The 25,751-nt window shown below is 40.3% G+C and overlaps 1 protein-coding gene across 6 annotated transcripts in view; it reads right to left on the bottom strand.

The window, feature by feature from the left end:
- The window catches only part of C4H4orf19 (chromosome 4 C4orf19 homolog), a 45,183-nt gene that overhangs the window by 18,467 nt on the left and 965 nt on the right, over positions 1-25,751 (bottom strand). For 2 of the 6 annotated variants that reach the window (XR_008577114.1, XM_054825476.1), the window contains exons 2-4: positions 5,843-5,892; positions 3,210-3,300; positions 193-247 (exon numbers count right to left, since the gene is read on the bottom strand). The gene's annotated coding sequence lies outside the window, so the exon portion shown is untranslated. Of the gene's footprint in view, positions 1-192; positions 248-3,209; positions 3,301-3,525; positions 3,794-5,842; positions 5,893-25,751 lie in introns of all 6 variants that reach the window. The other 4 variants (XM_054825477.1, XM_054825478.1, XM_054825479.1 and 1 more) reach the window with 4 other exon arrangements.

Raw genomic sequence — 25,751 nt, 5'->3', positions numbered from 1 at the left:
ACAGTTCAGACTCTGTTCTGTCACCAGTGCTTATAGCAGCAAAGCATCATCATTAGAAAATATTGTGGAGTACTGCAGAGAGAAAAATAATCCAGTGATGTTCTCTGTTGTAGAGTGCTGAAGTTACAATAGTGAATAGCCAGTACATTTTAAACCTATGCAAGGAGAATAATAAAAAAAAATCAATCCTACCTTTCAGATTGTACTCCATCGACTGCTTGAAAGGTTCGGTTTAAATGTCTTGATCCTGCAATAGTAAAAACAACACTTTGCAAGTGGTGTCTTCGTGTGCCAACACAAGTATGAAGGATACTCTGAGGTGCAGGCTGTCTACTGCAAATAATGTGTATATATAACAACCTCCTCTTTGTGCCATTGTGAATTTTTGATTTAGACAACGATCAAACAAATCACTTTAGTAGTATGCTCATCCCCTTGAGCTGAACTGGAATGCTAACCTGCTTAAAGTGAGCATGAGCTTGCCTGCTACAGTGGATTACGGCTCATGCGAAGTGTTTATACTTTAACCAACAACAAATAAAATTAGAAAATTTTCAAATATGCAGTATTATGGGATTTCTTTTTTTCTTTGCTGGGAGCCAGGGTATTTATAGTATCAGCTAAAACTTTACCTTTACTGTATGCTTGTCAGAACTTTCTCCTTCAGATTTTCACAAACTTTGAAATGCCTCTGGCATTGCAATATATTCTAGGTATTAGTAAAGCTATTGTTCTTTCAGATATGTGTGCTTCAGGCTAAATGGAAAATTCAGCAAAATATTTTCTATTAAGAATTTACAGACACAGATAAATTAATGAGATAATGATAGAATTAGAATGAAACAGTGCAGATGCTTTTTCTCTTTAAAAAATATTTTCTGTATTTCTTGTAGTGAGTGGAATGTGGGTATATGCCCATGTGGATCTGTGCGTGCACACAAACCTGTAATATTAATCACTAAGTTGAGCTCATTTCTGTGAAGTGTCATTTGCTGGGGACTTCAGAATTTGGGCCGTGTGCTTTGCTTTCATTCCTGGCATTTCTCTGAGTGACAATAACTTCAAACATCTCAGTGCAGCTTACATTACAAGCCACAAATCCAGAGTTGTGCTTGCACCATTCCTGAAACCTGCAAGGCTTTTCTTGTAAGGAAGTGGGGCTTTTACTGGGCTTGAGATCCCTTTCAGCAGAATTGTCTCAGGATCTAAGCCAGGGCAGTTCACTCCTGAATTCAGCATCCATAGGTGATGGGGCTGGGGAGGGACAGCATAAGGCAATTTCATGGTCATTGCTGTTACTGCTGGTTTTGCTATACTGTCTTTGCATACATATTCCTTGCAATTATACCTTTCAGAATTTGTGGGTAAACTCTGAAAAGTTCTCATAAAATTTCACTGCTAGCTTTCAGGTTTGAAGTACGCTTGGTTGTATAGGTAGTTTCATGGTTGCTGTTGGCCTACAAAGTCAAGCGGCAACAATGCATAGTGTCTGACCCGTAGGTGATATTTAGAAGCTTTTCTATTAAAAGCCTTAAATATGACTGAAAACTAAACGCCGTTGAGGTGGTCCAGATATCTGATGTAACTCATTGCTAAGGAGAGCCTGGGAACCCTTGATTCATTGCATTGCTCTGTTGCCCTACAGCAAGTCACTTAACTTGTCTTGTATGCTACCATTTCATATCCTTCTCTGAGCTTAATGTTTGTGCAGCACTTTGGAGATTTATAGCCGTATTCAATCTTACTGTAGTGTTGCAAAGGATTGAGAATGTTTCTGTGCATCTGTTAAAGGTGCTGTCAGTACTTTAGGTGGAGTAAATAATAAAGCTTATGAAGAATGAGTCATTGTGTTCCTATTTTTATGCAATCTTTTACTGGGATCGTCTTGTATCTCTTTTTACCTTAATTCTATTCTTACTTGATATAACTGTCATTATTAATTACCAAGTAGATTCTTCCATCTAATTTTTGTTCCAATCTCTAATTACTCTAATCTTTTTTTTTTTTTTTTTTTAAGAATGGTTTGGGTTGGAAGGGACCTTAAAGATCATTTAGTTCCAGTCCCCCCAGGGACACCCTCCACTAGACCAGTTTGCTCAAAGCCCCATCCAGCCTGGCCTTGAACACTTCCAAAGATGGATCATCCATCTTACTTACAGTGTGATTCTGTCTAGATGTCCTTATTTGGTTTGTGTAAGCCATGGCCTAAATATTTATGCATACAGTGAAAGTAAAATGAAAAATAAAATCCATGTCCTCTTGCCACCTGTTGAAAGGATGCAGATTTTACTAAATAAGTGCAAAAAAATGTAGCCTGCTTAACTAAATCTTACAGTGCATTCTTATCTAATGTGAATTGCTTTTGTCTCTCTAACAAATTTTGAAGTCATAGGTTAGCTATAGGGTTTCCTTTTAATTTATAATTGGGTTTTGTTTGTTTATTTAAAATCTTCTAGGAAATATGTTTCTATCATTCCCTGGAAATTCAGAATGAAAATGCCCAAAAAGGGAGATGATGGGAGTCATAGCTGTTGGTGAGTTGTAAGCTTACCCATTATATTGCATCAAGTGATAACTGATTTCACTGTGAACTTCTGTCTGAGGTGTGTGACTGGCTTTTGACCCAAAAGTAGTGTGGTTTTTTTTCCTTTAAGGAAAATCAATGGATTAGTGAAACCGTTTGCCTATAATGTTGAAATGAGTGCTGAAAACTTGGTTTCAAATGTTGGATATTTAACAGAAGAATACATGCAGAAGCTGGCTTTCAATTGAGCCAATAGTTCATTTTCTCTGTGGCAGACAGGATCAGGCACAAACCATTCTATATTTGTACTTAAACTTGAGGTAAAAATATCCCCTTTTCATTGTATTTGGAACTTTTTCCTATTCTGCTTGGTAATAGTTTGGAACATGGCTTTTAGTCCTGCAAATTACACTCAGACATCTTAATGAGATACTCTTTTTACCATCATCTTTGCTTAGCAACATCCCTTTTGAGATATTCTGGGAAACTTAATACTTGTCTGGTGTGTAAAGCAGTGTTTGTAAGTCAAGGAATGTTGCCACATCCTACTGGCTTATGTCCTTTAATACTTTTTTGTTACTCTTTTTGAGACAGAAACATGAAGCCTTACACACCAAGTAACTCCAACTTAGCGCACAACACAAATGCAGATGACCCGAGACCCGATTTTTGGAATATGGCTTACCATGTTGGTGTAGATCATTGAAGTGAGTGAATAGTATCTACATGGTTGTCATGGATCCAAACAGCAAGTAGTTTTCACATTCCAAAATAACCTGGCATTTAAACAAAATCATTAGGCTCTCAGAAGCTCTTATTTGCATTTTCCATTTCATTTAGTTGCTGAAAAACACGCTATCTCAAAGCCATACAGTCAAAACCTAAATGCAATACCCTAACCCTGCTTTGGCATAGACCGTGGGTACGCTTCAGCCCCTGGGTGTGTGTTGTGCTGAACAAAATTAACCTTTTGGACATTGAGCAATTATTTCCATATTTACCTTCTAGTGCTGCTGTTGAATCCCTTTCTAGGTTTTTGTGTTTTAAAGTTGTATTTGTCCTCTGCTTGAAGTGTGCACGGGCTGCTGCTTTCTTTGCACAGGCTGGACCGTTGTTGCTCTGATCCACCTATTGTGCCGCTCTATTAGGAGCTCCCACATTGAAGTTTTCAAGCACTGTATGCAGTTCCTCTGTTGTATAATATTGTGTGAAGTCGACCAGCACTTTTCATAAGAAAAGAGACTCCCTCGCCCTAAGGATCAAAGAGAACTAACATATGTTTTACTCAAACAATACAGGGTTTAACTCTTTCTTTCCTGAATGCATAACTTTGCCTTCCAAGCTGATCTGAAGATCAGTTGTTTGTAGACATTACTTGTTTTCCTTTGTTGGTCAAAAGTATTAGAACTCCATGCTGTCCCTGACAGTTTCAGAAAATGTTCAGCTATTGACAGTGGTTTTTATTTATGCCCTGAGGTTTGCATTCCCCTTGCAGTTCCTTCCCTTCTCTAATAACCTTGGCCCTGCCCCATGTGTGCTTTTGTGGTATTGTTCAAATACTTTCTCTGCTGCAAACTCTGTTGTCCAATAGCTTTTTGGGGGTCTTTTTGATCAGTTCAACTCTTCATCTCAATTCAAATTTCAGTGGAACAAACCTCTGATTTCCATGCATTCTTTGTGTTTCTACTCATGTGTTTCACTATAATTGTTTACATATGGTTATATTAATGTGCTCTTTGTGCAAGGCAAGCTGAGATATGTTTCGTCTGAGGGGTACTGTATAAAATGTAGGCCCACTGCATGTTCGTGGTAAAACTGGGACTGACCTTGCTAGGAGTGGAACCAAAGCCTTTAAGATTCTGCTGCAAGGTCATGAAAGCGAGAAGTTTTGTGAAATCAAAGCTGAATTTGAAAATCCTAGATTGTTTCTGTGAATGCTTAGAGTGAAGAAATAATCTTTCAACTGTGAAACTGCACACTCCTCCTCTAGGCTCTATAGGGATGAGAAGAAGTAAAAATGTAGGTAACTATAGCTGTCTTCATTTACTGGGAAAATTGAGGAGGAAGAGAAACGAATAGTCAGTTTTCTTTATGAAAAGTACCTAGGAAATATAATCATGTTGAGGTAAGTTGTTCTATCAATCTTTCTTCAATTCAAAAAGTTCTTCAAGACTTTTTAATGTATTTATCAGTATGCTAGTTCTTGAATTCTGTCATTACACTCCTTGTGATATCAAACACGTCACTAACAACATGAAGAACATAAGCAGGTAACTGAGATACCAGCATCAGTTAAAATTCGAATGAATACTCTTTAACAGTTCTTGGAGATCTGACCAATCTCCCTGATTTATGGAGAGCCTAATCAGTAACTGAAAATGCACAGGTTGTTTGCTGAGTGGTAAAAACAAGCTGACAAAAGGAGATATCTTGATGAACAGCTGATAATAGGCAGTAATCGTCTGGAAGAGCTCTGTGATCTCGCCGATTCCTGGGTGCACGGGCTGAACTTCCAGTTGCCATCTGTGTGAGTTGTGCTCATTTTGCAATAAACTGAAAATGTCATACACTGATGGTGTGTTGGACTGTAAGAAGTGGTATATTCAGATATGCACAAGAGATTTCTGGAGAATTACCACCTTTCTGTTAGCTAAGGCAGCTTAGGATAGCACTGTCCATTCAATTGATCTTGCAGTCCATTATCATGTGCCCACTTGTACCTAGATATGGGTTTTTAGCTATAGTCATCTTTTAGTGATGCCCCTTTGGGTCACTGGCAGAAAGATATTTTTATGTTCTGTTTGTTCCACCACTTTTGTAGACCATGCTGGCTACTTTCTATTTTTTCCTGGCAACTAGTGATCATGAGCTGTTTTAGATGGTAGTATCCTTGTTCCTAGCAGGCTTTCTGCTGCCTGGACTATGAATCACAATAAAAAAAAAATTGTCTTATGTTTTATGAAGTGTTGTACAGAATCATAAAATAATCGATTGAAAGGAAGCTCCAGAGTTCATCTGGCCCAACCTTCCACTCCATAGAGATCAATATGGGTCTACAGCATGGTAAGAAACATAGAATGCCCAGGTTTAGCTCATTGACGCATGGGCAGCTTTGATCTTTATTGGCAGTGTCTGCAGCAGCAGCATATGGCTCTGCTGGGCAGGTGATGCAGTGTCAATATACTCTATGTTTGTATAGTTCATTATTAATAAAAATCTCCCATAAGCCTCGGGTGAAAGTTCAGCATCTAAAATTTTCCACTTCTGTAACAGTTTCCTGTTCTTAGCTTGGGTGTTAAATGTGTTCTGATTGCTTACCTCCAGATTTCAGCCCAAAATGCTAGCAATCTGTCTCCTGTTTAAAGAACCTAGAAGAAAAGAACATACTAGTGTATTGGTGTATATTGCTATTTGCATATATCATTATGTGCTATGGCAATAGAGACATTTATATTCCTGCTAGAAGAAGGTATCTGTGGCATTTTCCCTGAGTCTGCTGTTAAAAAGAGAATTTTTTCTTGCAGTAGATTACACTGTATCTCAAGTACCGCTTTCTCATTTTGACGTTTTTGTTGTCAGGACAAGTAAAATAATGACTAGATAAGAAATGTCTTATGAGTGGGACCTTTCACAGCTTCATCCTGCAAGTTGCTTGGGCACAGATGTGTTCAGGTACCCAATTCCTGTAGATGCTATTCAGTCGGCACTGAGAAACCATGACAATCTGACAGACAGTACTCTGCACGAAACAGCTTCCTTTTCTTTCTATGTAGAAATCAAGGACATGCAGCCTTTTGTATGATCCCAATCTGAGAAATTGACCTACCCAGATGCTTAAAAATTAATTAAGGGGAGGGAGTGAGCAAAACCAGCTCCTGGTTCCTGCAGCTGTCAGTGCCCATAAATCAGCTCTGTTTTTCGTTTTGAAGCAGGACAAGAGCATGAATTTAATTAATGGGTTTGACTTGCTCTGGAAACACACAGTAGAGAAATTGCCCTACCCGCACCTTTCACAGATGCTGTAAACATACTAATGTTATTGTGTATTTACTCATGAATGCTTTCCAGCATTATTGTGCTAGATACAGTTGAATGCCTCAGGCAGGTGGCAAGCCAATGACTGCAACAAATCCTTGTTCTTTGGACACCCAGATCAGAGCCACAAAGGAGCAGCAGGTTAGCTCCTGTTTTCTTGGTTCCACCCGAGTTCTGCTCAACAAAGGCATTAATAATGGCTGCTACAGAAAACTCTAAGGGAAAACAAAAAGAGTGGTTTTTGTCTGTTTTCCATGATCAGGAATTTAATTGTAATATGAAAAAAAAAATCAAGTAGATTTATCCTGCCACTCAGTTTAAAAAAAAAAAAAAAAAAAGGCAAAAATTAAAAAAGCTTTTTCTTTTTAAAACTGTCCCTGCAATGGATCACCAAGAATATCTCTGCATTGTTTGATTTTTCTTGTATTTTTAATTCCACCTTACTATGTGTAAAAAGAGACAAAGAAACTGTGAGGCTGGATCAGACCCCAGTTCAGTGCTGCAGTCAGCATTAGATACCTCAGAAGAAGTTGTGCAAACACCCCTGTGGGGGCAGGTATTATGCAATTTTTACATAGCATCTACCATGGCTTCAATATCTGAGTTTGAAGACTTACATTCTCCTAAAACTTTTAACTTTTTAAAACTTATATTTGATTTTCTCACATTCACTGTTGTGATGCTGGATAGTGTTTGTTGTTTTCTGTGGAAACTTCATTACACTTTTTCCCTTGGTAACAAATTTATGGATAGCAATTGCCCAGACTAATTTTGCTGGAGGAAGCATTTTGTTTGCTCCATTCTGAACTAGTCCCTTTTTTGATCTGATTGAATGTTCCTCGGTATTTATATTATATAACAAAATGGTTACACTTTCCCTTTAGTCTACAATGCAGCGTAGGATTTCACTGTCTAGACAGCTAGAGGACTTTGAAAAATGTATCCTGAGAAATACAGCTTTTTTTTAGAATAAAGAGTTATTCAGAGCATTATTTGAGCTCTTCTTATAAGGATGGGTCTTTTTGGTTAGTGTGGATGTCTCCAAGATGTGGAATTAATCTCTAAGTAAATTGGAAAACAGTGGTGCTTTATTCAAATACTGAAAAATAAGCTTGAAAATACTGAAAAAATGGTTGAATTTTGCTTTATATTCCCTGTGTTACATACAGGTACGAGAGTATTCTGGAAACTGTAGGTGCAGAATGGCATCCACTCTCCTATGATTGCTTGAACCCTGTGACATTGTACTAACAGTATCAGTTCTAGCTCTTTTTTGTTGGTGTTTTTTTTGTTTGTTTGTTTGTTTCTTAGAGGTTTTGGGCAGGACCTGTCTGGGGATTCAAGGAGAATCGGGCCTCTAAATTTCAGAACAACATTACCAGACCTGTGATGAGTGCATTTATGAATATTTATCTGGAACTTAAGATTCAGAGTGAGTGTTAAGAGTGCAAGCCACTGCACATTTTAATCAGGCAAAATCCTCAGACCTCTCTTCCTTTCCCTGTCATGCTCATATCCTGACAAGATCCATGATCCTTGGTTTTTAAACACTTATGCCAAAACAAGAACATCCGTAACAAATTTCAGTCAAAAAATGCTTCTTCTTTTCTAAGTTTAAATATTTTAACACACTTACAGCTGTACTGGCCAGACACAGGCATCGGTAATTCTGGGAAATGTTCACAAAAAATGCCAGACACCAGGCGACTGGTGCACTAGGTCTTTTTGTGTTTGTTATAAGAGAACATTTTTTGATTCAACTGTAGAATAAATATTTTAACTTTCTCATCTATATATAACAGCTTTAATCAAAAGACTTTAATAATTTCTCAAATTATTATTAAAGCTATACCTGGCAGCATTTTATCATGTAAAAAATCTTCATCAGCCCGATTTCATCAGCACAGCTTTATGTAAAGGCTGTGTTGCACGCTCTGGGGTCTTAAGTAGGGACGGCTGAAAAAGTAAATCATCATCCCCAGCTGTTGGCCTTGTCTCATTACTGGATAAGGCCATTTTCAGTGTAGGGAAGGTGGGAGAGGCTGCACTTCTTCTACTCCTTTTTACCAGGGTTCACAGCATGTATTAATCTGAACTGAAATTTATTGCAGTTTAGCCTTCATTGCTGCGTGTTCTACCATGTCTTCTCCGTGGCAGTGGGCCTTCCTCCAAGGGGAAGAAACTTGTGTGGTCCTCAAGCTTGGTAAAAGCTGGACTGTGAATCACTTGTACTTGAGTGTTAGACTTAGCTCTGTGTTGTTTTATTGCTTGATTGCTGAAGCATCTGACAAATTACAGGCAGGGCCTTATCTGTAAGTCATGCCCTGCTTTTAGCTGTTCAAACTGTCTCTGCGTTGTGTCAGGAGCTTCATGGGGATGCACTGGGGGAAAGGCTTGTTTTCAGCCTTTTTGTGCTATACTGGAAAACACTGAGACTCAGTGCCTGGCTGTAATGCTGTGGTGTCACCTAACAGTAAGAGGCGACTTACAGCTGTGCAGAGCCAAGGACATGCTGTAAGCCTGATCTGACGCTGTTTCCCTGATGCTCTGCTCACTGCAGCCCCTCTCTGCAGACTTGCCATGGATCTTTTCCTTGCTTGCGCTTACCAGGGAGCTTGTGTTGTCTATATTCTTACCAAAAAATCATGCATTTACTGGTGGAAGGAAAGGGGAGATGTATGTGCTGTGGATGTCTGTCTTCTCTTTCCACTACCTTTTTCATTAAAACTGTCTGATGTGGCATGTGCTACCTGATGCAAATGTATCCATGTCATTAGCCAGTCTTGCCAGCTTTTATCAGGGTTGCCGCTATCTTGCTTAGGACCTGGATCTGTAAGCGGTATTCCCAGACACCCAGCGATTCAGATCCATTTCCAGACTATTTTCAGGCAGTGGTGACAAAGCAACATCTAATTTAGCTACAAAAATCATGAAGGTTTCTGAAGAGTGTAATGCACTGTCATAAGCTCTTCTGTCAGCAAAGAGCCATGGGGAGCCACCTGTAGAAATGGGATTTCCCTCCATTCATATTTTTGAGGATGTGGAAATGGATGACATTAAATCATGGGCTATAACTTAGACAGTGAGAAGATTGCAGGCTGATTCTGTAAGTAGAAAAATCTCTTGAGGAAACACATTGCATCTATAATCTTATCAGTCTGAATATTAGAGATTCAGTCAAAAACTAACTTATATAAATGGCTTAATAGTAAAGATTGTGCTAATAGAGGTAAGAAATGTATTTTGCTGAAGGCTACGAAAATTGAGGAACTTTGAGAAATGGTACTTCTTTTCTTTTTGAGTAGACATAGTAGCAAAATGTTCTGAACTATAATTAGTTGAACATGACTCTTCTATTGCAACATTTGAAAAAAATTGTCATTACGTAGATTGTGGTTGAAAGAATCCCAATGTGCTTAGCATTCACTTATATATTTGGATAACATATGCAACCTTTAAGGCCCCAACTTCAGAGTAAGACTTGTTCATTATAGTTGATAATTGTGTGAGTATTACACTGACACAATTAAAGAATGAATCAATGTGGAATAGAGGTGCTTCAGATAAGTGATGGAAAAAACCTGCTCCCAAGCCTGTGTTTGCTAGCACTGAATAATCAAAATGTTACGTGCATATATATATATATTCCTGCTTGCTGTGATTAATGTGTGGAAAGCCCTACACAATCAAAGGTAGTTTTTAACAGTGTACATTCCTCTAGTAGAAAGATAAGTGAGTCACAGTGGCTGCTGCTTCTTTCTCCTGCTTTTGGTAGGGTACATCATCTTTTTGAAAATGAGTTTTTGTTGAGAGGGTGGAGCCAGGTTTACTCTTGCTTCGGAAGTACAATATGGAGTGAAACAAATGGACGGACCCTTATTTTATAGTTGGCATACCTTATGTAGCTCATATTACATCAGTAATCAATGTAACCAATATATGCTAAAAATGACACATATCATTGTTTTGCAGTTTGTTATGAAATACTTGCACCCACAGTGTGAACACCCTTGCCACATCTAGGGGATGAGGGCTGCAGTCCAGGGGAGTTTGGCTGACAGCTTCCTGGTGTCTGCATCTCTCCTGGAGTGCCAAGACTGGAGCTGGTGTCAGTGAGGTAAAGTGTTAGTATGAGGCTTACTCGAGGCTCACTGCTATTCCTGAAGTTGCTCAACTTGTGTGAGGGTGATGTAAAGCTGTCCCCAAAGGCCAGGAAGCTCCATTGCCAAAGTCAACAGCTCTACCCTTTTCTCCTTCTGCTTTCTGTGCAGGCAGCATGCCGCATAAAACAGACCAAGACCAGACTGCAGTAGGGTAGCTCCTCTAAGTGAGAGACTTCAGTGTTTTTGATAAACCTTGGTGTGCACATAACGGCCTAAAAGGCACATAAAATCCTGCTGAAGCTAGCTTCTCCTGGTCCATTTGAAAGTTCTAGCTTTAATGCTAGCAATATTTTCCTTCTCCAGCCAAAGAAAAGCTCAGGAGGATGTATCCACAGTGAGTCCTCTGAGTGAAGCAGGTAGTAGCAAAGATGAAGATTTTGAAAGTCTTCTCAGCAAAGCAGGCAGTAATGGAGATGATGATTTTGAAAATGAAAACATTTCCCTAATGTGGTTCCTAATGCCCTTTGAAGTGGATAGCAAAGGTGTTTTTCAGACAAGCTACTGCAATTCAATTAGACTGACCTAATTCTTATTTCTTCTCTTTCTGCTGCAGATTTCCACACTGATACAATTTAACTTTAAGATAATGTTATGGCCTGGATTGGACTTGGGTTACAGCACCATTAATTGACAGAGTTTAAATATAGATAGTGTTCCCTAAATGGTTGCCCTGTGTGTATCCTCATCTAAGGTAAGAAGACTGAAAAAGGACTTTTTTTGTATTTGGGCAGATGAAGCTTTTTAGAGGGAAAGTAAATGCTGTCACAGCCCAGAGCAAATGATACTGGATATGACTTATACAATTTATATACTTTTTTAATTAGAAGATGTGGAGGTTATAGGCCCACTCTTCTATATTTATATCATTATCTTTGTGCTGACTGCTCACAGTGACACATTAAATGACACAAAACTCTCACTAAACACCTGTAAACTGTTGTGTGCATCATGTCCCACAGTATAGCAGAACTGGTTATGCATTTAAAGCAGTTTTATCTAGAAATAGAAATTCTTACTGGGCATTTCTTCAGCAGCATCTGTTTTCTTTATTTAACTTAATTAAAAGCTGCTTTAAAATGCATTGATGACATCAACATTTGGATAAGATTATGGAGTGATGGTTCTAGGTTTCAAGCCTTTGAAATAAATAAAAGTTCTTTTTGAAGCATGAAATTACTTTTTCTTGCAACCTATTCCTTAATTTAAAATTGCTAATCCTATGAGACTGACAGTCCAAGCATCTACTTAAGACTGAAGCCTTGTTTGCCCACAGAAATGGCACTGTTGTGAAGCAAGAGTAAACTAATCAAGATAAACCAATTTCAAATCAGTGCATCATTCTTATGTAGAAAATTGCTTCGGTTTAACTATGTCAGTGCAACACCACACATTTTTTAGAGCTATCTGTGTAGTACACATTGGTCTTTCCATGAGCTGTTCTGAGCAATTCCTTTGCAGCTGAAGCAGTGCCACTGCAGCATTTAGTACAGGCTGGATTCTCACTTCTCCTATGCAGAGAGACCCCTGCAGTACCCTGGTGTGAGGCTGGCTTCCTTGGGGTTTGCCAGGTGTTGGTGTTTACTTACCGTCTGCATATGCAGGATTGAAAACAAAGGGATAGTTTTAAATGGTGAGAGACATCTTCACTGTTTGCAGTCTTTGATCACTTCATCTGTAAAGTAGGTCTCAAATTCAGGTATTTATGTTTTCTGTTGTAGGTTTAACTTCACTAACTGGTGTGATTTGTATGTATTCTTGGGATTTTAAGCAGACAACACAAAGGTTGTTGATAATCAGTATTCCTTTTGATTTTACACTAACAAATGCTATGTATCACATCTTGAACGACATTTACTTAAATTTTGGAGTTGCTGAGGATGGTTAAATCTGTAGTGAAGACTTCCTTTTTCTGCCATATAATCAGATATGACTGATACCAGTCCTTCCTTCATGTGATTTGATTCTCACAATGGATGGTTCCCTACCTTTGACAAAACCTAGTTTTTTAATTTTAACTGATTTTAGCATTAAAATCCTGGACCTCCATTATGCATCGCAAAGCCAATATTGACACAGTGCTTTTCCTTTACAAATCACCTTCAGTTGAGGGCTTGAGTGATCTATAGGAACTAAAAATTAGTATTATCCTCAATAATAAGGACTATTTTCCCCTCAGCTGTGTTAAGTTTTTTCTCAGATCTCAGTGACAGGGATGTCTGCATGGACTGGGGACACTGGAGCAGGTAAGGGTCCGTGCTGACCCTTACGCTGCAGTGTTCTAGGTCTTTTGTTGTGGTGATTCACCATACACACTTCCCAACATTTTAACAGCTAGAGACATTCACATTAATTGTATATAGTTTTTCAAATGGCATGTGGTAATAAGGATGAGTGAAGAATGGTAAGTCTAGTTTACAGAAGCCACAAAAATTGTTGCTTTGTTCTGGTTGAGAAAACACACATTATTGTGGTTTCTTTTTAAAATTCTCTGTGAAAAGACCATTTCCCCCTTAACTTTATAGGATGATATTTGTGGTGGTTTTTTCTTATTTCAGAGAGCTTTGAGGTTCTTGTACCCCTGAAAAAACCATCAGGGCTTAGTTTTTGTGTTCCTTGTCAGGCTGCCAGTTTGATATCCAAAGAACTGAGCTTCTTTCTTGGTTTGGATCACAGCACTGGGAAGACGAGATGGTGAAGCGACAGGAAAGTGGTTAGGTTGCTGATGTAGACCCAGATAGCTGCTAGATTCTATCAAATTGTGCCTTGTTCATGTCAAAAAGACACCAGAATTCATTTCAGCTAGGATGGACTGGCAAATCTGCGTAAAAATGTAGTCGGTGCTTTCCTAACCCTTCTGCTATCTGATCAAGTTTCAGTCTACACAGCTCATTGTGATGAGGTGAAGAAGGGGTCTGAAAGAATAAGATATTTTTGTCATTTACAGAAAAGAAGTTTTTTTCACACTGTGCTATCATCTGGCATATTACCTCTTGAAATCCTTTAAATATATCAAGCTTATCTTTTTATTTTCTCTGTAGCAAAACATTCTTCCAGCAAAAGCAACATATGAGTGACTTGTGGTGTAGTTTCCTGTCACAACTAAATTTCCCTGATGCTGAACTGCTTCCAAGAGATGGCCCTTTTCTCACCTATTCCTTGTGCTGTGCTGTATGTATTCAAAAGGAAAAAAAATGAATTCGAAGATTCATAGTGAACAAAAGTCCTGAAAAAAAAAAAAAGTCCAGTCTGCTGTGGCTAGAGCTTAATCTGACCCCATAAAGTGAACCTGTGAACCAGAGATCTTGACACCCACTGAAACCATTGCATTGTCCTAAGACAGTTGGAGCTGAGGGTGTCTCGAAGGTGTCCCCTTTGGCACTGGCTCTGAGCGCAGCATCTGATGGCCCCCAGCAATGGGAGGAGAGATTTTTCCCCAGAGGTGAGAGGACAGAGAGGCAGCTCTCTGCTGATTTCCTCCTTTGTTCCTCTAACAAAGGAGTCTCCTTATTCCGGTGGTATTTAATAGTCAGAAACCAGCAAGGGAGTTTGCAAAACAAGCCTACTGTTTAATTTGCAATGCCTGCGCTATTGTGACACTGTTTTAAAATACCAGCCCTGCTGCGGCCTGCATTGGGAGAGGGGAGTGGAAAATCTTCACTGTTGTTGCCTCTGGAAAGAAATACATTGCACATAATGTTGTACGAAAGAAACAAAGCTTGGCTAGCTTAAGCTATTTTGAAAGATCCCCTGATTTTTTTTTTCATTTATTACTTTTTCAGATAGTAGGAAGTTTTACAGATGTGAAAGAAGTGTGGAAACTTGGGTACTTGGGCTTAGGGAAAGAATGTCTCCATAGGCAAAGCCTGAGAAGAGGAAAACAGGTGGCAACTGTTAATATTAGGGCAATTAGCAGCGTGGTTTGGGTGGAGTAATGATTGGGGAGGACAGCTTTGTGATTAAGAGGCCTGACTAACACACAGCAGTCTGTGGCTTTCCTGCTGGCGCTGCTGGCCTGGGCTCTCCGTTGCCCCAGCGGTGGGTTGGCTGCAGGAGTGGTCTGTGGGACACAGCTCCAGCCCAGCTCCAGCAGTGGTCAAGTACCACATTACAGCAGAACAATTCACGAAGGCCCTGCCTAGCAGTGTGGGATATTAGTGCCTATTATGTATAAGTTTTTGCCCTGCAAAATCTGTGTAGCTGTCTAAAGTCCTGTTACTGGGCTGGACAGCAGAATGCTCGTGGCAGGTATCCTGTCTGAGCAAGGCAGCTTGACAGCCACGTTGTCCAAAGCAACTTAAGATTGACAAACATGGTGTTTCCTTGACCTTGAAGAGTCCCTGCTGCTCTGAGTGAGATCTGAGCCCATCTCATGCGTAGAGCAGACACCAGAACCCACTGTTGACAAAGCCACATGAGGCAGCGGCCACCACATGTTGTATAATAACCTCCTGATGTCACCCATCACTTGGGATTTCAGGTACCTGTGGTTACGTGCTTCCTAAATCCAAAGGGATTAAACCCCAGAATATTTGTTTCTCAGGGATAGTGTATTCCTTATTAGTAAGAAAGGTGGGATTGGGTTATGCTTAGTTATTCTCCCTAAAGTAAGCAGGTGCCAGAAGTCTGGATCTGGTCTGGAATGGTCTGGGTAATCTATAAACATTTAAATAGAATATATCTATCTTATTAGGTGTCTCCATGACAGCCAGAGCAATGAGGATTTTATCGCTTCTGGTGCCTGCAGATGCTGCTGTAACAGAAACAAGAAAACACTGCAAAAAAATGGATGTAACTCAGAGGCAAAGCACCTACAGCCTCTTTATATGGGGAAATCCTGCAGGAAAGGAAGGGGCTAAAGCCCTGTAGTATAATGGGAGCTAGGTAATCGCATGCTGTGAATAGCAAACACATCAGTCTTCCAGGCATCTCACCTTCAAAAAGGCCATTCATGGATAGCTTTGTGGCAATCAATTGCAATCTTTGCTTCTATAAAGGGATCTTCAGGCCTCCTGGAAAGCAAACGCCTGGAGAAAGAATCAATGTGAAGCCCAGGCTCTGTTTCAGCCATATCTTTGTTACCAGGTCTTCCAAAAGAGCTCATTGATGTGAGGCCTGAGTCTTGCATGTGTTGCTTTTTGCTGGGCTAGAAATACAGTGTTTCTTAGTAGGAGAAAAGTGTATTGGCTCAGTGAGGAGATGATTTTCTCAAATCAGGCTTTATGATGATCTAGACTTCATATTCCACATAGGTGTGTTATTTATTTCATGGGAGGAAAGTAGCAAAAGATCTCCCCATGTGGGAAGATGGCATGGGAGGAGGGTGAAGCTAGTTCTGCAAACAGGTTTGTTTCAAATACCACACTAAAGAGACTCTGCAGATTTTTGGAGACTGGGCTCCATGTGGTAGGTGGGAGGGGATTTCTGTGCTATTGATTAATTCCAAATTGTGGGGGATTTTCTTGGCATAAATGAATGGGGTCTTTGCCAATTTAAGCTTAATTTTCCTTCTGTCAAATGAGCTGCAAGAGCTGTGTGATGAGCAAGTTTTGAGGATGAAGGACTCCAGAATCTGCAGGGCTTGATGGAGTTAACTTTTCCATTTGCTTGGGAGAGGAAGCATGGCTTTTCCTGGGCAGTGGTGTATTTACTCATGTAGTTTCTTTTGCAAAGTTTCCAGAGCATTATTCAAGAAACCCTGTATATCTCCTGGAGCCCAAAAGGTGGTTTTTATGATATCTTTGGATATTATGCTCCTTACTAGGGATGCCATGGAGATGAGGAAAACCAACACAACCTGAATAAAGTAGAAATCCTGCAGGGTAACAATAGAGACTTGCACAGATTGCGAAAGAGAATGCCAAACCTAGAAAACAGGTGGCTCTTCATGGACTCAGTCCTTGGGTTAGAGAATTTGTGCTGGTATCTAGGTGAGCTGTTCAACTGTGTTAGCGCTGTACTGCACAGTGAGCTCTTCGAACAGAATAATATTGCAGGCTGTAGGAATGTGAGATAAAGTAGAATGGAACAAGCCAGAAAAAAAAAAGTTTTACTAAACAAATAAATCTCAATCCTTGATTAACTTTGTTTCATGTCAAGAGTAGAACATACAAATCTAGGCTCTTTCTTGGCATGATACTGAACAATACAAGCCCTGTAGCACAGAGAGCATACCACTGCTGGATTATCTGTCCTAAACGTGCTTTAGAGAAATTCGGTTAGGTTTACTTTATCCTAACAAAACCTCATTTAGTGCAGCTGTTGCAGCAGTGCAAACTACAGATTTGCAATAGACCATGCTTCTGGGGCTCATTTCAAATACTGGCCTTAAGAAACAATTTTTTTTTCAGATTTGTCTTTTTGCATCAAGCTGAAATGATACAGAGAATGGAAAATAATTTCATAAGATTAAAAGAATCAATGGTTTACAGACTTCAAACTTGTGTGACAAAGGCAATTTAACATGTGTGGCAGCTTAACAGGTTCAGGCAACTCAACAGGTTTGGGGAGAAAACGTGAAAGTTTAGCTCCTTGAAGGGCAAACAGAACCCACAGGAAAAAGAGTCGATGTTAGTTTCATTGTTTCAAAGGAAATTTAGGTAGATACAGGAAAAACATGGTAATTTGTGTGGCTGGCAGACTGGAAAATATTCTGGGAAGATTGTAAGTTATAACTGGATCTTCAAATTGGAATGTAAACAGAAGGAAAAGATACTGAAACCTGTTTATAAATAGCTTGAGTTTGCAAGAGGTACATCCTTGGTTTGTTACTACTAACCCAAAGTGAATCCTACACAGAGGAGTAGGTATGACCCACAAAACACATGCTATAAATTCATTGTTCAGCCAAAATGTATATTTTCCTGGCAAGACTGAAAGAGAATACCCTGAATTAACAACTCAGCCTCTGCCTAAATTCATGGCTGATAGCAGGTCAGAGAATCAGAAGGCTGTGCATAGAGCACAGTGTTTGGGCTAAGGCATATACAGAAAAATGGAGCAGGAGAAGTAAATGTAAACCCTAGAGAAAAATATACTTGGTGCAGATGAGTCAGTGGGTTTGAAAGAAAGACTTGACTTTGCTCATCTTAGAAAAACCTCAACCAACCAAACCTCAAACTCAAACTTTCCTTACGCAGTTGTTCCATATGGAAGCAGTGGTAAAATAAATTTTTTCAATCACTTACTCCTTATTCTTGTTCCTTTTTAATTGGATCACAACATGAAATCCAGATAAGTAATATAGCTTGTGTTGAGACACCTGAAGAAGATCCTTTCCTCAGCAGAAGAATTCGACATGTTGGGGGAGCAGAGTTCATTTATTTTGTGAACAAAATGGTAATATTGTTAGTTATGTCAGATATTGGTGGTCCACAGTTCGGATGAATGCCTAGCATTGTAGGGGCACCAAATGTTTAGAATCTGGTATTTCGGTGAATGGCAAGACTACAGTGTGCCTGGCTCGAGCAGTTATTTCTGAGATGATCCTGTAGAACTGCTTAGACCCAGTCACCTATGGGGATGTTTGAGAAGGATCAAATACATACACTAAAAATAGGAGTCCTTCTAAAATAGTATAAGCCATATAAATCAGTTTCTTTATCAGATTATATCTGTATCGGCTGTCAGATCAGACATAGCCTGAAAGATAGTAATACACCTGATGCATTTCTTTTTCCTTCACCTTTTGTGTGTGTGTTTTGCCCCATTTCATTGCTCAAGATGCATCCCCCTACATGGTACTGCTACTGCGTAACAAGTGTGGGAGACTGTGTTGGGTTTGTGTGGCAAGGTTTTGGTAGTGGGGGGGGGGCTACAGGGGCAGCTTCTGTGAGAAGCTGCTAGAAGCTTCCCCTGTGTCTGATGGAGCCAATGCCAGCCGGCTCCAAGATGGACCCGCCGCTGGCCAAGGCCAAGACAATCAGCACCTCTGTGATAACATATTTAAGAAGGAAAAAAAAACAGTTAGAGAGAGCTTTTGCAGCTGGAGAGAGGAGTGAGAAGGTGTAAGAAACTCTGCAGACACCAAGGTCAGTGAAGAAGGAGGGGGAGGAGGTGCTCCAGGCACCGGAGCAGAGATCCCCCTGCAGCCTGTGGTGAAGACCATGGTGAAGCAGGCTGTCCCCCTGCAGCCCGTGGAGGAAGGATGAGGGGGTGTAGAGATTCCACCTGCAGCCCGTGGAGGACCCCACGCCGGAGCAGGTGGAGGCACCTGAAGGAGGCTGTGGCCTGGCACGACCTGTGGACCCATGGAGAGAGGAGCCCACGCCAGGGCAGGTTTGCTGGCAGGACTTGTGACCCTGTGGGGGGACCCATGCTGGAGCAGTCTGCTCCTGAAGGTCTGCACCCCGTGGGAGAGACCCATGCTGGAGCAGTTTGTGAAGGACTGTAGCCCATGGGAGAGACTCACGTTGGAGAAGTTTGTGAAGGACTTTCTCCTGTGAGAGGGACTCCATGCTGGAGCAGGGGAATGGTGAGAGGAGTCCTCCCCCTGAGGATGAAGAAGTGGCAGAAACACCATGAGATGAACTGACCATAACCCCCATTCCCCGTCCCCCTGTGCCGCTGAGGGGGGGAAGGTTGAAGCCAGGAGTGAAGTCGAGCCCGGGAAGATGGGAGGGGTGGGGGGAGGTGTTTTAAGAGTTGATTTTATTTCTCATTCCTCTACTCTGTTTTGCTTAGTAATAAATTAGATGAATTCCCTCTCTCAGTTCAGTCTGTTTTGCTCGTGATGATAATTAGTGAGTGATCTCTCCCTGTCCTTATCTCGACCTACAAGCATTTCGTTATACCTTTTCTCCCCTGTCTAGTGAAGGAGGGGAGTGAGAGAGCGGCTCTGGTGGGCACCTGGCCCTCAGCCAGGGTCAACCCACCACAGAGACATACTAGGATGCAATTTTTACTTCATCGTTCCTTAACATTTCACATAAAGAATGGTCAGCAGAGAGTAGAAAAGCAGAGGATTTTTTGGGCCATAGTTGCAAAGTACTGTGAAAACAGATAACAAAACTTTTAAAACAGAAAAATACAGAAAACACTAAAAGACATGCTCAAAAATCTTCAAGAAAAGACTCTGATACGATACCTTAATAAAGACCCTTTTATGTGATGTGACTTTTTCTTACATGAGTTCTTTTTGATTCAAAGGGTTTTTCTTTTCTTTTAAATATAGCACTTAGATTAATGTGTAAAGCATAGAGATAATTTAATCTAGAGCTGTTTAGAGTCTGGGTTTTCCATTTGGTTATTTTAAACCAATTTCCTTCACAGACATTGAGTGATGAGAGGTGGCTAAGGGAATGATTAGACACAATGAGCAAAGAGTTTTTATGTTATAATTACAAAAATTATTTCTCAGAACAAGGCAGATCCAAAGTATTGACCACTGCGTTAAAGAGGTCCAAAAGTGGCTAAGATATGGTAACGGTGAGATAGCAGTGAAATATAGCTGCATTTCTGTTGTATTATTGAATTGCTTATCTTGATCGCATTTGCAACCTTTTTCAGTCTCTCAGTAGAACAATACTTGAAAGCTATAGAAAAGTATTCAGTGCCTTGAAAGACTTAGTGTTGTCTGGCACTGAGCCAGCTTAGCAATCCTTTTTTTTTTTTCCTTTCATTTATTCCTGTGCAAACAAATGGACTGTATTCACCAAAATTATCAATGAAAATTACGCTATTAAGTCTGACTTGCTGGACTGTGTTTCAGCAGTGGAGTTGCTCATAATGCTGTACACTAACAACAGGTTGACATTTCCAGCAGAACTCCTTGTTCCAAAAAGTTTATGCCATGGCTATAAATGGTGTATCTCAGGTAGCTCTATCATAAAGCAAATACCTGCTGCCTGTGCATTAGAACTTTATTAATTGGCCAGTCTCACATATTGCCCCATGACAAGAAAGTTATTGACATTGGGTTGGATTTTTAAAGGGTGTTAAGTCTCTAGAGGCAGATTTGGCTCTTAGAGCATTTGGGAAGCTTGGATTCAAATTCTGCCTCCTGCACAGAGCCATGGGACTGATTTAGCTCCTTGCTTCTCAAACCCGGCCTTCCCCAACATGCAAAATGTGGGTAACAATATGTGCTCTGAGCTAAGTAGGTGCTCTCTCATTCACAGGAGGAGAGTCCAGCCGCATTGAAAAGCTGGGCTGTAAAGCTTTATTGTGGAAGCACGGCAGAGAAATGAAACAAAGCTAAGGCTGTAGTTTGATGAATACTGGGTGCTGGTATTGGCTGTGAAAGCAGCAAGCTGGCCTTCCCCTAGCATCTACCTGCTTGGCTTCTCTGTTTTCTTAGACTGTCTTTGGGGTTTTTTTTGATCATCTGTGCATTAGCAAATCCGTATGCTTGTACTCTATATAAACATAAAGTGAATGGAAACGTTTTTTATAGAAGGTAATTAATTGGATAATTGCACTGAACATTAGTTTTTAATGTATATTGGTAAATATGGACTAGCCTTTTAGAAATCTGTGTCCATTCATCCAAAGCAATGGAAAATATTCCCAAGTGATTTTAATTTAAAAAGAGATGTTAAGGACAGAAATTGTATGTGGCTGTAGCTTCTCAGGCCCCTGGAGGCCTTCAGTTCAGGGTGGATGACTGTAGCTTTTGTTTCATTTACATTGCAAATGAAATCTTATGGTATTTTTGGTCTTTATCCACGTTTGCCTCTGAAACGGTGCCTGGCAGTTGAATCTGTATCTTTGCTGCACAGACATTGCCTATTCATTACTAATGTTCAGTGGAGACACACACGTACTCTGACAACAGAAATGCAGGGCTGATATCAAGCAGTGCAACATCTGCTAAATTCACATGGGGAAAAGGAACAAGAAAACAAATACACAAAGGGCATAGCTACTGAGATGGTAAATATTGTTTTTTCCATGCCACACCCAAACCAAAAATAGAGACAGAGGGGCCCTTAACAAAGCTTTATTCAGGTTCCTGACAGCTGACAGTAACTGCTTGTTTTCCACTGAGCTGTAAGTGAGCAAGACTGCCAGCTTACTTGAAAAGCCTGAATTTGCCTGAGACTTACGCTGCTTTCACTATGAGTAGATCAGAAGTAGATGGGAAGAATAGCTCCGTAGAAATCTGTAGTGTTAAAATCATGCAAATGCAGTTGCTATCAAGAGGAGTAAAAGCTTGATAACACTTTTTTTTTGGGGGGGGGGGGTGGTGGCGGGGAGGGCCGTGGGGAAGAAACTGCCCTTAATGTGGAGTGGTGTGGATTTGCTAGCTGGGCAAGAGGAGGCTGCAGTCCCGGAGCTGGGAGGTGCCCTGACATGGCACATGGCGGGTCTCAGGGAGGGCCCCCATAGCACCCCTGCGGCTGCGCAGCCCAGAAGGGAGAGGAGGAAATTGTTGGGCAGCTCTCAGGGCATAGGTGGTGCTTTCTGCATCCTAGACTGTTGCACAAAGCTCAGGTGCTTATTAAGGTAGACATAAGCGGGGCACTCCCAAATCTACTGCTGATAGCACAGTGTTGCGAAGTGGCTGTGGGATGAAGGGGGAAGTGAGTGTAATAAATACAGCTCGGTCAATAAATACAGTCATTGTAATAAATACAGTGGGGAGGATAGGCAGTCAGAGGAGGAACAGACCCACAGCCTGACGGGTCCTCAGGACTTTGGGAATGTGGCTCCATATGGCTCATTTGAGACACTTCCTGCTTCTCATGCCTGAAAGCTGCCTTCAGAGACTCTGCATCAGAGTGTATCCTAAGAGGACATTAATGCCAGCCTGTCTGGGCTAAGTGCCTTAACATCCAGATGCGCTTGTCCTGAGCACGGGAGATTGGGCAGAAGTGAAATAATCTGTTTTGATATGGTCTGGAGAGCTTTCTGTCCAGCACAGGCAAACCCGTACTGTTGTCATTTCTGCTGGCAGCAATGTGCTGGGTAGTACCAGCACAGCTGGCATCGGGCTATTCCTCTTTCTCCTGGTCTCTGTTGAGAAGGTGAGGATTTGATAGCATTCCCACTGGAACCAGTATGAAAAGTTCCCAGGGCAGACTTCAGGTTGAAAGGGTTTTGAGTCACTGGATGTGAGTTCTTCTTGACATGGGATACTCTTGTCCTTGTTACTCAGCTTTTTCAGAAAAGCAGATTGCCTGGTATAGCAAGGCATTAGACCTTGTTTATATAAAATCAGACAATTAACTGCTCTTTAATAGAAATACACAACTATATTAAATAGTTGGGAAATGATGCAAAGTTGAGTCAGGCCAAGTTGGTAACTCTAAAAAAAGTAAGCACCAAGGAGATGGCTTATTCCTCACTATCCCAAATGGGAGAGTAACTTATGTGAATTAATAATAGAGTATTCAACCAGAAATGTTTTTCTAACCAGAAAGCATCTGTGGCTTTGCAGCAAACATCTGTGGTTGAAGTGAAGAAATGGAAGTTAAACAAACTTGTATAAAAACTGGAGACAGAAAAATGTCACACAAAAAAGAAAACTTGGGCTTTTTTTTCCCTGCTTCCTGCTGTAAGTGATTAAATGTTTAGTTTCCAAACAATGTACTCAGATCTTAATAAAATTTTAAAGTTCCTCTGTATGTCTAAGTGAAAGTGACTCAGAGGAGAGCTCATAGGAAAATTGCTGCCTTTCCCCCCCTTTCCAATAATGCCTTTTGGCCTTTCTACCAAAATTCATTTATTTTGTCCATTTTGATACTGAATTTTCAATAAGTAAAACTACATCGTGTTTTATACATATTCTACTTAGCAATACATCCTGCTTGTCATCTCTCTTCTGTAGCTCAGCAAAAATCACTGATTTCCCTGCATCATTGCTTGGGTGTGAAGTTTTGATGTTACCTCTCTAGCGTGATCAGGTGCTGGTTAAGGAGCAGGGTGGATTTGGCCTCCTGCTCTGCATTAGCTGTGCCCTCCCCTTGACAACTTTGTTGCGTGGAAATTGCAGGCATAGTCTGCTGACAGGTGACCCTATACAATCCACAGATAAACAGGGTCTGAAGGAGGAGTTATAAGTTCCAAATAAATATTAGCTGCCTGGCTACATTTTATCATGTTTCAGTGGGTTGTGTGTGTTGTCGTCCTCCCCCTCCTCCAACTCTTTTGTGAAATGGTATCAGTGGAAGATGTAGACAATGCCGAGACCATGTTTAACTAGATACTGTGCAAACATGGCAAAAGACCATCCCTTCCTGAAAGACGTGAAGAAAGCTTTCTTTGGCTTTCATTCAATAAAGCCTGAGAGCAAATACTACTTTAAGTAACTTTGTTTCCTTGAGATCAGGTACAAACAACAGTGTGGTTAGAGAAGGGCCTCAGCTCGCACAAATGTTTAGCTTGCACAGTGACCACTTTCAACCAGGCTTTCCAAGGAGGCCATAGTTCCCTTCACTTTGGTCTGTCTTCCCACCTACCTAGAGCTGTGCCAAAATCATCAGGTTGATGATTTTCAGTATTAGCCTTAAATCTAGTAGAAGTTTCCTGAGATTTACAAGCCTTTTGGAAAGTCTGGGTTGGCTTTTGACCAATGCTTGTCTTAGCTCTGGTTTTGGGGTAAAGAGAAAACTACTCCAAACTTCTGGTAGTGTTTTGATTTTTATGTTTGCTTGACTTCCCCCAAAATCCAAGTGAAAAAATGTCACTTAGGTTTCCAATAATCTCTGTTTCTGAAAACCTCTCTCTTTCCTTGTTTATGAGCAGGAAGTATTTGATTTGTGTGCCTTCCCCATGAAACAACACTACATTTGACACTATTGACATGACAAAGCAAGAACACGAGTTGGTTTATTTCATCAGAAAAAAAAGTAATAATTAGAGCAGTACAAATTCCTGTAATAAATGTAAAATCATGGGTATAAAAGACATCCGAACTACTAGAGTACTAGACAGCTCTCACTCAATGGCCAGTCTGTCTGGTCACAGAGTAACTTCAGTGTTCATTCTACCTTCCACCCTACAAAGATACTTTGCACAATTAACATGCAATAAATTTAACTACTGAGCTACTAAGTGCTGGTTTACCATGACACACCCAATTTGTACAAACATTTCTTAAATCTCTTAAAAGAAACTGGCTGTGGCAGGCTGTTCCTAGCGTGTCAGGTGCAACGTTCCTCCTCAGTGACAGTGTGTGTAATAGGTTGGCTGTTTCTCTGGGAGCTGGTGCATTCCCCTCACTCCCCTGAGATTTAAATTTAGCTTAGCCAATAAGCCCCTTATCTACAAGAGTTTTTAAATAGATTTTTTTTTTTAATAATTTAAGTCCAAAGGTCAGTTATAGTAAGTTTGGAACAGTTCTTTTAAAGTTTAGTGGCTTCTTGCTACAATCCCACCAGCACAGTTGTGAGCAACTCTACTGGGAGGTCAGGAGTACAATTAGTTTGATAAAAAGATATTTGATGTCTCAAGCTGAACATACTAGGCCATACTAGGGTCTTGGCCCTCCTCAACATTAGACCTACTATGTTTTGAGATGGGCACCCTGAAAGTGAATAACAATATCAGTTTTTTGAAGCACTACTGGTAAACTTGTTTGGGCTCAAATTTTTCTTAAATTTAAGTGCTGGTAATGACAAATCCCTTTTTTTTGCAAAGAAAGTTGAGAGCTTATCTGAAGCAAGTCACTGTAGGTATTATTATTCTCCACTTCTTTTTAGTATCTCCTAGCATTATGTGGGAAGAAGAAAAAGAAGGTTTTATACAATAAACTGAGGAAAAAATACAATCACCACCCAACCATTGTAGGAGTAAACCAATAAACACTACTTGCTGCCTTTGTGCAGTGAGAATCCTCAGGGGGTGGAACTCTTCTGATACACTAGACATCTTTTAGTAAATATAGATTCTGTAGCTCTATAGAATGTCATCTCTAACTAAATTCCTATAAAGGGATTAAAATGCTGAGTATTTAGAACACTGTCTGAAAACAATTACAGTTTAAAGAAAAATTGTGATGAGAAAAAGATCTTTGTGATAAAAATACTAATGCTGTACTCCAGAAAAATCCTTCAACACAAGTTAAAAAAAAATAACTCCAGCAATGTTGC

This window comes from Grus americana, chromosome 4, assembly GCF_028858705.1.
Source record: "Grus americana isolate bGruAme1 chromosome 4, bGruAme1.mat, whole genome shotgun sequence".
Taxonomy (NCBI): domain Eukaryota; kingdom Metazoa; phylum Chordata; class Aves; order Gruiformes; family Gruidae; genus Grus; species Grus americana.
This window is presented reverse-complemented; position numbering and strand designations above follow the sequence as displayed.